Below are 10,806 nucleotides of genomic sequence, written 5' to 3'. Positions count from 1 at the left end.
TTTAAGGTTTAACCTTCTTCAGGGACAAATTCTGACTGTTGGGGAACTTACTTTGCAATATAAAATTTCTTCACGCTCTGGTAGGGCTTGGATGGTTGGACTCTGTACTGCCTTGTATGCATTCAGCCCCGACCCTCTCTGATTCTCTGTTTTTAAAGTGTGTCCTTTCTCTTTGTCTGTACATGTTTAACATAACGCAATAATTTGAGGGCAAACTTAGTAGTGAGTGTGTATGATAAAATCAAAGAGAATTATGGGATGTTGACTTGAGAAAACCATGATTGATTTGATTCTAGAAAAAGGCAGTGGATAATTATGCAAATTCACCAGGAGAAGGGGGAGACAAGCTAGTGGGCCTTATTGGATGAGGGTAGGAGATAGGGTTCACCTTAAGGAGGAAGTGGTAACAGGTATTGGAAAGGCCAGCTCCAGACGTCTTACTGTGACAACACCATTTTGCAGTAGGAAGGAGGAGCTGGTCATTCCTACCACCGTCACACACTGACAAATGAGGAATTAAGACCACCTAGATTGTGAGAGCTGAATTTAGACAACTGAACAATGTCATGCAGCCCAAAAACAGCTGTTATCTTTGCCTCAAAAAAAAAAAAAAAGATCCAAAGAGAAAATCTCTAAAAGAGTATGATCTTCTATCTAAATGGAGGGAAATTTTAGAACAAAAACACTACTGTTTTGGCTCAGGATGTAAGAGTGGGGAGAGCGAGGGGACTGAGGTGATTTTGAATTTTAAAAACGCGACAGATGTGGGCCCAAATTGAGCCCATTCACCAGCACCGAGTACTATTAGAAGCCTCATTCATCAGGTAATAACTGGTGCACACCCCATCCTGGTCTTCCTATGGGCTGCTGATGAGAGAACCTAACAAAATCTGTACTTCTACAGCCGGTCAGAGTCGTTAGCTGAAACTGAATACCAAAAAAATAACAAAACGTGGAGCCAGGGAGTCATTTCCAGCTCATGGTAGCCCCATGTGTGTTGGAAACCACAAGGGTTCCCGGGGCTGTTTTCAGAAGTCGGCCATCAGGCCTTTCCTCTGAGGTGGCTCTGGGCACACTCCAGCCTGTACCTTTGGGTTTGCAGCCAAGCACATCAACCATCGGTGCCACCTTGGGACTCCCGAACCTGGGTCCACCTAGCACATGTGTTCAGGCCGTAGATGGGAATACAGACATGTTTTAACATGCTCTGTTCCCTCCATCTCCCCAGATGTCTGACACCCTAAAAGCCACCCATAGCTATGGAACCTGAGTAACATCTGATGTGTGCCATCCTCTAACCCAGCCCTAAAGACTCCTCTCAATCCTCCACCCTCACCCACCTCCAAGATGACAAAATTTCAGACTTCCCTCCTCCAAGGCAGAGGTGAGCGTTCAGGGCTGTCTCTCTGAGGCACTTCTTCCTGGTCAGACTCCCCACAGGGACTGTCTCCCCTCATTTTCGTTTTTCTAAAGGGGCCAACGCCTCTTCTAGAAAATAATAAAATGCAATGTGTGTGATTTACTTTTCTGATCTCTTTGAGAAAAGATAAATACGAAAGTGTGTTCTTCACTCTGGAACCACTCTTCTTGCATAAATACCTCATCGGGCAGCTTTCTAAGTGTTAATTTCAAACCAAGTCTCCCCAGGCACCCACGTTGGATCTGCTGGAAGACTTGTTGGGGAAATTTTAGTGAGGGTACTTTTTTCTATTTTTCTTCTGTTTTTGGAGGCATACACATTATGCATAACCAAAACAATGGCTCAATTGTGTTTAACTTTGTATTTTGATTGTTGAGGGGAAAAAAAAAAAAACCCCAAGTATCAACCTGTTTGTGGCCGTTTGTAGTGGATTCACTGCGGTATGAGGTGGTCCAGTGTCCTTAAGCCAGGGGGCAGGAGGCAGCCTCTCTCACCCCCTCCTCCAAGAGCAGTAGAGAATCGAAGCACAAGCCTATTTGTGAAAGAATATTTTGCTTAAGTGTAATTCACTTTAGTCCTGGGATTCCTTCCCAAACGTTGGGTGTTCTTTCAGCTTCCAAACTAGCCTATGTATCCATCCATTAGTCTGGCAGATCGCTCCGCACCGCTCCGGGTGTGGCATTTTTGCTTTCATTTCTCCTGGAGGGAGAAGTGGCGTCTCATGCGTCATTCCAGTATCTCACTTACTCACGTGGGGCGGGGGGAGGGGGAGACGGGGAACTATAGCAATATTCAAAGATGCTTTGGAAAACAACCATGAACACGTCAGCACCGTGACATCTGCAACTACTTGCTAGTGGCCCTCGGACCCATTTAAGAGAAAGAGACTGCCAGTCTTTCTCCTTAAATGATGTACACATAGACAGTTATTTTTAATCCTATTACAAATGTCTTTTATCTTTATCTAGTACTACGTGGAAAGGGTTTGCATCATAGAATTTTTTCCCAGCCTTATAATATACCATAAGCTCCTACTTTACTTTCCCAGCTCTAATCAGTCTATTTGCAGAAGCTCTTTGGTAAAGCTGCCTCGTTGAAAGGAAAATGAACCAAGCCTGCATGTAGGTGGTATGAGAAAACCAGAGCCAACACGGCTGTGGCAGGTTTCCATCTTGAGGAGGGGGAGTTTTTAAGAAGAAATATTGCAGAGGCCTTGCCCAAGAACTGACTTTTCTTGTAGAGGCATCCCGGGTGTGTACCCCTCCCTGGCTGGGCACAGCGGTTACAACCCTGCGGCCTTGTGGAAGAGACCACTGCTCTGAGCCTTGGGGACAAGTTCAGGCGGTGGCCCGTTGAGCAAAGACTGTTGGGATGACTTCGGTGCCCAGCTGTGAGTCCCACAGAACACCAAGGCCGCTCAGCACCAAGAGAGCCGACTGGTATGCAGACAGCCTCAAGTTTCTGTAACTCTACACTTGTGTGCGGCCTCTGGCCTCTCACCGAGGCTCTTTGAGAAGGAATCAGAGTTCAGAATTCAGAGTCTTAAGTGACCTAAATGAGAGGGTCTTCGATATGGGGTTGGATTCAATTCAATGTGATTCTTTTTCCCTTTAAACTTTATTCAGGTTTGGACTGGTTTCTTTCTGGTGGATCACAGCTGCCCAGATGTTGCGATTGTTCTTAGGTTTCTGTAGACAAAGTATTTTCCCTTCCCCTTCAAGAGTTTTGCCGCCAAAAGAAAACATTTGAACTCTGTGCCCCTTCTTGATTGTGGCTCACCAGTGTTGGCATATAAGTCCTTAGTGTCGTAGCTCCCAGCCCTCCAATACTATATCAAACACTGTTATGCACATAAATGCAGCACTGTGATCTAATTTAAATAATACTTTTTTATTATTTATACTACTATATATAATATACATCAACACTTTTGCTATGTAACCTAAGTGATAACCCTCTTTTAGTTACCTGCCAAACTCTGGACTTTGGTTTATATCGCAGTTAACACAGTTACCAAGCTGTAATGGTGTCTTTTTTTTTCCCCCTTTGTAACGGAATGTGTGAATCAAAGTATATGCATTGTGTGGTGTTCCTGTTTCTGGAGCTTCATGAGATTAACACGTCGCATTCAGTGTTCTGTATAGATCTGCTACCTTCGTGAATTCACCTGTCAACCCCTGTCCGTGGAGAGCGCACCAGCCACAGTGGCCAGCTCCTTGTGTTCTCTCTCTCTCGGACCGGTTACTCTTTGAATTAAGCACAGATCCGTCAGCCCGGTTGCTCTATCATGAATGATGTATGTGACCTTGCATTTCTTCCACAGTTCAGCAAACAAGTGCTAGCTTCACTGACCAAAAATTAAGGAAGGAAAATACAATTTGTCAACCAATCTGTCTTTCAACGGCTGAAACTCAACGTGTCTATGGTGCTGCGTCTTGCTGTTGGACTTTTTGAAATCAGACCCCTGGGGAAAAAAATCCCTTCTGACTTCCTGTAACGTGCTCCCAAGGACCCTTCCTGTTTGTTTCGTTGGCGTTGAAATCAAGACTCTTTCTTTGGAATATATACAAATATGTCCTCCACTGTATTTCATTTGCAAAAGTTGAGAACAGCCTTCTCTACCTTTTGCAAAGAATTGATATTCCATATTGGATTCGCAAAGACTTCGATATGGTGAACCTATCAAACCTAGAAATTATACTTCATCCTCTCGTTACTGCGGCCTAAGTTCCCCCACCCCACCCCCTTTTGTAGATGAGACTTAGCACACTTTCAGTTATTGAAACATCCAACATGTCTTGAGTTTGCCTGTTGAGGTCATCTAAACTCACAGCTGATTCAGTCACCCAGTCTCATACTGTGTCATTCACACTCACTACTTACACTGCCATGGTGAAAGTGTGGTGGAAACAAGTATTCATGTGTGTCTGGGAAACATTATACACTTAGACTTTTTTGTTTAATATATTCTGATTCTGTAACATTTCTGAGTTGTGTTTTTGTTTTACAGAAGAAGGAAAAAAAAATACAGTGATAAAGCAATCAGAAGACCAAGAGGTTTACTGTTGATGCTTAGGGTCAGAGCTGACCTTGGCCAGCCAATCGATCTACCTACATGGCCAAATTCATCTTACTAGAGTAATAATTTTTCAGAAGCCAATTTCTTTCTGTATTTTCTGTATGAAACTGCCAATATCATGACTAGAAAGGGAGAACCACAAAGGAGAAGGAAAGTGATGTGCAGTTGTGTTTGTGTCACCTAAAGGAGCAGTGAGGCGGCAGGCGCGATTAGCCGGATGTTAGGGACTTGATGGATTGCTTTGGAGGCGTCCAGACTTGCATTTTGCATTCTTCATATGTAATCATATTGCCAAAGACAAACTATTTCATCATTTATTGTAAATAACACTTCTCCCCAGACCTACCATAAAGTTTCTGTGATGTATTGTCTTCCAGTTGCAATAAAAATTACTGAGTGGCATCAATTGAAGGAAAAACTATATCGTATTGTGTGAACTGCGTCTCCGTGTGCAAATACTGAGCAGGAAAGACATGGCTGTGTCTCACCTGCACTAAGCGGGGACCCTGGTATTTTAGCTCTGGTTGTAGGGTCTTAACTGCACTTACACTCATTCCCATGTGTGTTTCCATGCTGGTGGGAATTCACACACCCCTTAGGCAAGCACACACATGCACACTTGAGGCTGGGCTCTGCTGTACATCTCAGGAGAATTCCAGTACGGGTCCAAGGAACTGGTTTTGGTAGGAGGCCTCCTACCACGAGTCTTTGAAGTGGTGGTCAAGACCTTGTTTTTCATTTGGGAGCTGTCAAACTATACACTAAATTGTACTCAAGAACCAGAGCCTGCCAGCGTCACATCAGTAGATCTCGGGTCCTGAGTGTTTCTTGTGAACATCTTCCAAGTTTTAATTCATCTCCACTCAAGTGACTCCCTCCACACCCACACACCCCACCAAGAGTCAAGGAGAAGATGGGAGAGAGGAGGGTTGGGACAAGTGACAGATCATAGGGCATAAGTCACCACGCAGAGAAGGACAGTGATATTCTCTGGGTTTTTCATTTGTGATGGTTTTACATGTTAATGTCTCACCAGCATCAGTAACTCAGTATAAAGGCTCCTCAGCTGCTCTCCTTCTGGGCCCCCACATCCCCTGGAGGCTTGTCCTCCAGGATGCCTAGGCTGTATCTCCTGTGGTCCAGGTCACGGGTAGTGAGCATCCTGTTGTAGAGAGCAGACTGGGATGAATTCCTACCAATAAGCTACCTCAGAATGGTCACCTTGGGATCCCATGTCCTTAGTGGTTGTGTTTTCCATCTCCACCACCGAGATCACCTTCGGAACTGTGATGTGTCCTCCTGGATGGCACATCTCCAGCGTGTAAGGAGATTTTGTTGGGAAGAAGAGCTGGAAGTCATTTGTAGCCCAATCAGATGAATCAGATAGTAGGCCAAGTTGGGTAATTTTTGAGGCCAAATATGGATGTGGCCATAAACCAAACGCATGCACCCATACCTAGAAGTGATTCTCAAAGTGGGTGGAAGGGAGACACTCTCTGAGATTGAGTATCCAAAAGCCCGAGGGAACCTGTCAAGATGAAAACAGTGCCAAAGTTCCAATGTGACCCCCAGGGGGGACTTTGGCCATCCCATGGGGGGGGGGGATGGAAAGGATGTTTGAGATCTTTCAGTCCAAACTCCCCATTTTACAAACTGGACAACTAAGGCACAGAAGAGTTAAGGGATTTACTCAGGATTACACAGGAAGCTAGTGGCAGAGGTGGACTTAAGAGGGAATTTTCCTTTCCTTTTCTCATAGTTATCTATTTGGTATGCATTGTAATCACCACATTGGTGGGATTTCCTTTCTAGTAGTTCCCCATGTGTATGCATTTAACATTATATCCTGTGAATCTTCCATATACCTATAATGAAAAGGAGTATCTCTTTAAACAACACCTGCCATACTACTGAAGGTCCCTGGTGGCACAAATGGTTTGCACTCAAGTATTAACCTAAAGGTTGGCCATTCAAACCCATGCAGTGGCACTACAGAAGAAAGGTCTGGCAATCTTCTTTTATAAAGATCATAACCAAGATACTATGGAGCAGTTTTACTCTATAAGACATGGTCATCACCATGAATTGGAATCACTCAGCAACAGGTTATTCAATTGAGTAGGTGCACTGCCACCTTCAACTATTTCTTCTCAACATTTAATTTGCTTCCACTTTCTCTCTTGTGGTATATTCTTGTCAGGGCAGCCCTAGGTAACCAAAACAACTGCAATGAACATCTTCATGCATGAGTCCATTTACACATTTTCAACTTGTCTTTTGGTTAGTTAGATTACTGGACTGTCGGAACAAAAGTAGTATCAATGTTACAGCTCTTCATACAAAGACTTCCCAAAAAGCATCAGTGCAACAATGAATGAAGCTCCCAGTTCCATTGCATCCTCCCCAGTATTAGGTATTAATCTCCATAATTTTTCTAGAGACGAAAAATCATTTTCTGTTGCTGTTTTAATTTTCAGTTTATTACAACAAAGTTGCATTCTTTTCCATCTGTTTACTGGCCATTTACTACTATTTTCTCCTCTTTGAATCATCTTACGGACTCTCCAAGAGTTTGAAAGAAGGAAATCAGATTTGTAGACCCCTTCATGTAACGTTCCTAATGAGCTGTTAGATGCCAGGATCACTGAACACATCACCTCCCCTAAGACGTTTCCTTCATCTTTGGAGAATTCTTCAATTTCAACTCATAGCAACCCTGTGTACAACAGGATGAAGTGCTGCCTTATCCTGAGCCAGCCCCACAAGCCTTGCTATGCTGGAGGCCACTGTTGCAGCCACACTGTGTCAATCCCTCTCGTTTAGGGGCCTTCCCTTTTTCTCTGACCCTCCACTTACCATGCATGATATCCTTCAGGGGCTGGTCACTTCCAACCACATGACCAAAGTAGGTGAGATGAAGTCTGGCCATTCTTGTTTCTAAGGGGCATTCTGGCTGAACTTCCAAGACAGATTTGCTCTTTTGGCAGTCAGTGGTATTTTCAATATTCTTCGTGACCACCACAATTCAAAGGCATCAATTCTTCAGTCTCCCTTATTCATTGTCCAGCTTTCACATGCATATGAGGCAACTGAAACTGTCTTCAAAGTGACATCTTTGCTGTTTAACACTTTAAAGAAGTCTTGCAGCCGATTTGCCCAGTGCAATATGACATCTGATGTCTTGAGTGCTGCTTCCATGGGTGTTAATTGTGTATCCAAGTAAAATGAAATCGTTGACAATTTTAATCTTTTTTCCATTTATCATGATGCTGCTTTTTGGTCCAGTTGTGAGGATTTTTGTTTTCTTGATGTTGAGGTGTAACCCATACTGAAGTCTTTGATCTTCATCAGTAAGTGCTTCAAGTCATCTTCACTTTTAGTGAGCAAGGTTGTGTTATCTGCATATCGGAAGTTAATGATTCTTCCTCCAATCCTGATGCCACACTCTTCTTCATATAGTCCAGCTTCTTGTATTTGCTCAGCATACAGATTGAATAAGTATGGTGAAATGATACAACCCTGACACACACCTTTCCTGATTTTAAAGTATACAGTATCTAAACAACAGCCTCCTGGTTTATGTATAGGTTCCTCATGAATACAATTAAGTGTTCTGGAATTCCTATTCTTCGCAATGGTATCCATAATTTGTTAGGATCCACACAGTCGAATGCCTTTGCATAGTAAACATAAGTAAACATCCTTCTAGTATTCTTTGCTTTCAGCTAAGATCCATCTGACATCAGCAATGATATCCCTCATTCTCCATCCTCTTCTGAAAGTTCCCTGTCAACATACAATTTAATTGTCCTTATATTGAGACAAAATCCTCCTCCCTAACACCTTTTGCCTGAGGATCTTTGGAATACCCTGGAAAGCCACAAGTAACAAATCTCAATCATCTTGTAATGACACACATCTATAGATTTGAAAACAACAATCATTTCTTCCCTGAGTGTTCTCCAGGATAAATATCCCAGATTTTATTCATGGTTCCTTCTGGACATGATGGGGTTTGTGATCAGAGCTCAGAACTGACTGAAGAACCCCAGGTTCAGTCCAATGGGTATGAAGTTAAGAGAAACTATCACCTCCTCCATTCTAGGTTCTCTGTTTCTATTAATGTAGCCAAAGGCTAAATCTATTTTTTAAGAAGCCTCATCACACAGGTGATTCACATTGAACTTCTACTACTACTACTCACTGCCGTTGAGTTGGACCCGACTCATAGCGACCCCTCCTTGGGTTTCTGAGGTGGTATCACTACAGAAGTAGACTGTCCAACCTTCCTTCCAAGGAGTGGCTGGTGGGTTTGAACCGCCAGCCTTCTAGTTAGCAGGCAGATGCCTTAGGCACTATGCTGCCAGAGTTCCCTACTATTAACTAAAACATCTAAATCTCAGCTGGTTTATTTCTAGGAAGATCCTTTGGAGATTGTTTTAGTTCTCCAGTGCTGTTCTAACAGAAAAATACCACGAATGGGTGACTTTAACAGACAAGGGTTTATTCCCTTACAGTTTAGGAGGCTAGAAGTCTGAGCTCAAATTGCCAGCTCTCTTGGGGCTGCATGAAGGCCCCTCAGGTTTGGGCTTCAGTTCTGCCTCTTGTTCCTGGCCAACTGAAGCTGGAGGCTTCTCTTACTCAGGCAGCTGCTGGCTGCTGAGGCTCACAAACCCAAAGTCAACAAATGAAAATATTATCATACAACATGGCAGACCACTAGTTCAAGCCCAGAGACAGTCCTAGGATTGGCAGGAGTATCCAGAAATACTTCAGTGATCTGAAAAGGCTGCCAGAAACATGAAGGAATAGGGAAGAACTTTAATAAGAAATAGGTTAGAAAAAGGTTTAAATAGATCCTCTCCTTCATGTTGTTGTTGTTATGTGCCGTCGAGTCAGACCGGACTCATAGTGACCCCTCCTTGGGTTTCTGAGGCAGTATCACTACGGAAGTAGATTGCCCCATCTTCCTTCTGAGGAGTGGCTGGTGGGTTTGAACCACCAGCCTTCTGGTTAGCAGTCAAGTGCCTTAGGCACTATGCTACCAGAGCTCTCCTTCACAGTTGTCATCAACTCACATTTGTTTTTGAGCAATTGCTGTATGCCCATCCTAATAAGTAGGTTCTGGGCATACAGATGAAAGATCTGGTACCTACCTCCAGGTATGACCACCTCGCAAAACCCCACTGTGGTGGTTAATGGGTACATCATCTGCAGCTGGCATTTCTTCCACCAAACTTCTCAATAGCTGTCAGTCTTTTCTAGATGTAGAGTGTCAGTAACAAAGATCAATTCAGCCTCTGTCTCCCCTCATCTCTCTTCACCTCTATCAGCTGATGGGGAGTTGGATTAGAGCCCATTTACCATCTGCAGACATGGCCATCTCTCTCACGGGTGAATTACTTCTTACTGGACTGGTCCTTGCCACCTAGAGCTAGTTCTGTAATAAGAATTTGGGGGTGTTTCCTTCCCTTCTGCACATGCTTGAAGTTGTCACCTTACAAACAAGCATTCGTTCATCTCCCATCCTTGTTCCCCACACTACCCCCTCTCCCCACCTCACTTCCTTCTCAGAATTGTTCTAATAACAAGAAATTGGAGATGCCATGTGGTGTAGGATGTTCTTATCATATCTTAATAATCCTCCACTGAAGGCAGGGTGACCATTCCAGCCACTCATCTGATACTTCACTCCTGCCCAAATCCTCTGATGTTGCCTATGCACCACAGTTAAAGTCCTTAGCACAGCACACAAGGGGCCCTTCACGGCTGCCCCCTCCTATACCCACCCTAAGTTCCAGCTACTTCATAAATTGCAGTTCCCAGGATATTCCTGGCATCCATTGTCATTTGCAGGAATCATTCTCTCAACCTTTCTAAAATGTTCTCATCCCACAAGGCTCAGTCCTCATGTCTTCCCTCTGTGTTCAACTTCCATACTCATATACAAGTACAAGGTAACTTGTACTTAAAATACCTGTATTCTAGCACTTCTATTTCTTTGTAGCTACTGATCTCCAAGCTCATTGGTGCCATGTTCTTCTAAAGGACAGGTGTTTTGCTCTGTGCATTTCTTTATCTACAGGGCCTGTCATAGCATCTGGCACAATGCAGTGGTTCTTCGGTGGTGTTTTGGTTCCCTCTAGTTCTGGCTCAAGGAGCTCTGGTGATATAGTGCCTAATGCATCTGACTACTAACCAGGAAGTTGGTGGTTCAAACCACCAGCCACTCCACAGAAGGAAGACTGGGCAACCTACTTCCATAAAGACTTACTGCCTCAGAAACCCAAAGAGAGTCAGTATGAGT

Source organism: Orycteropus afer, unplaced genomic scaffold, assembly GCF_000298275.1.
Source record: "Orycteropus afer afer isolate SDZICR_OR568_19922 unplaced genomic scaffold, OryAfe1.0 scaffold00127, whole genome shotgun sequence".
Classification (NCBI taxonomy): domain Eukaryota; kingdom Metazoa; phylum Chordata; class Mammalia; order Tubulidentata; family Orycteropodidae; genus Orycteropus; species Orycteropus afer.
The sequence above is the reverse complement of the archived record's forward strand: the minus strand, read 5'-3'. Positions refer to the sequence as shown.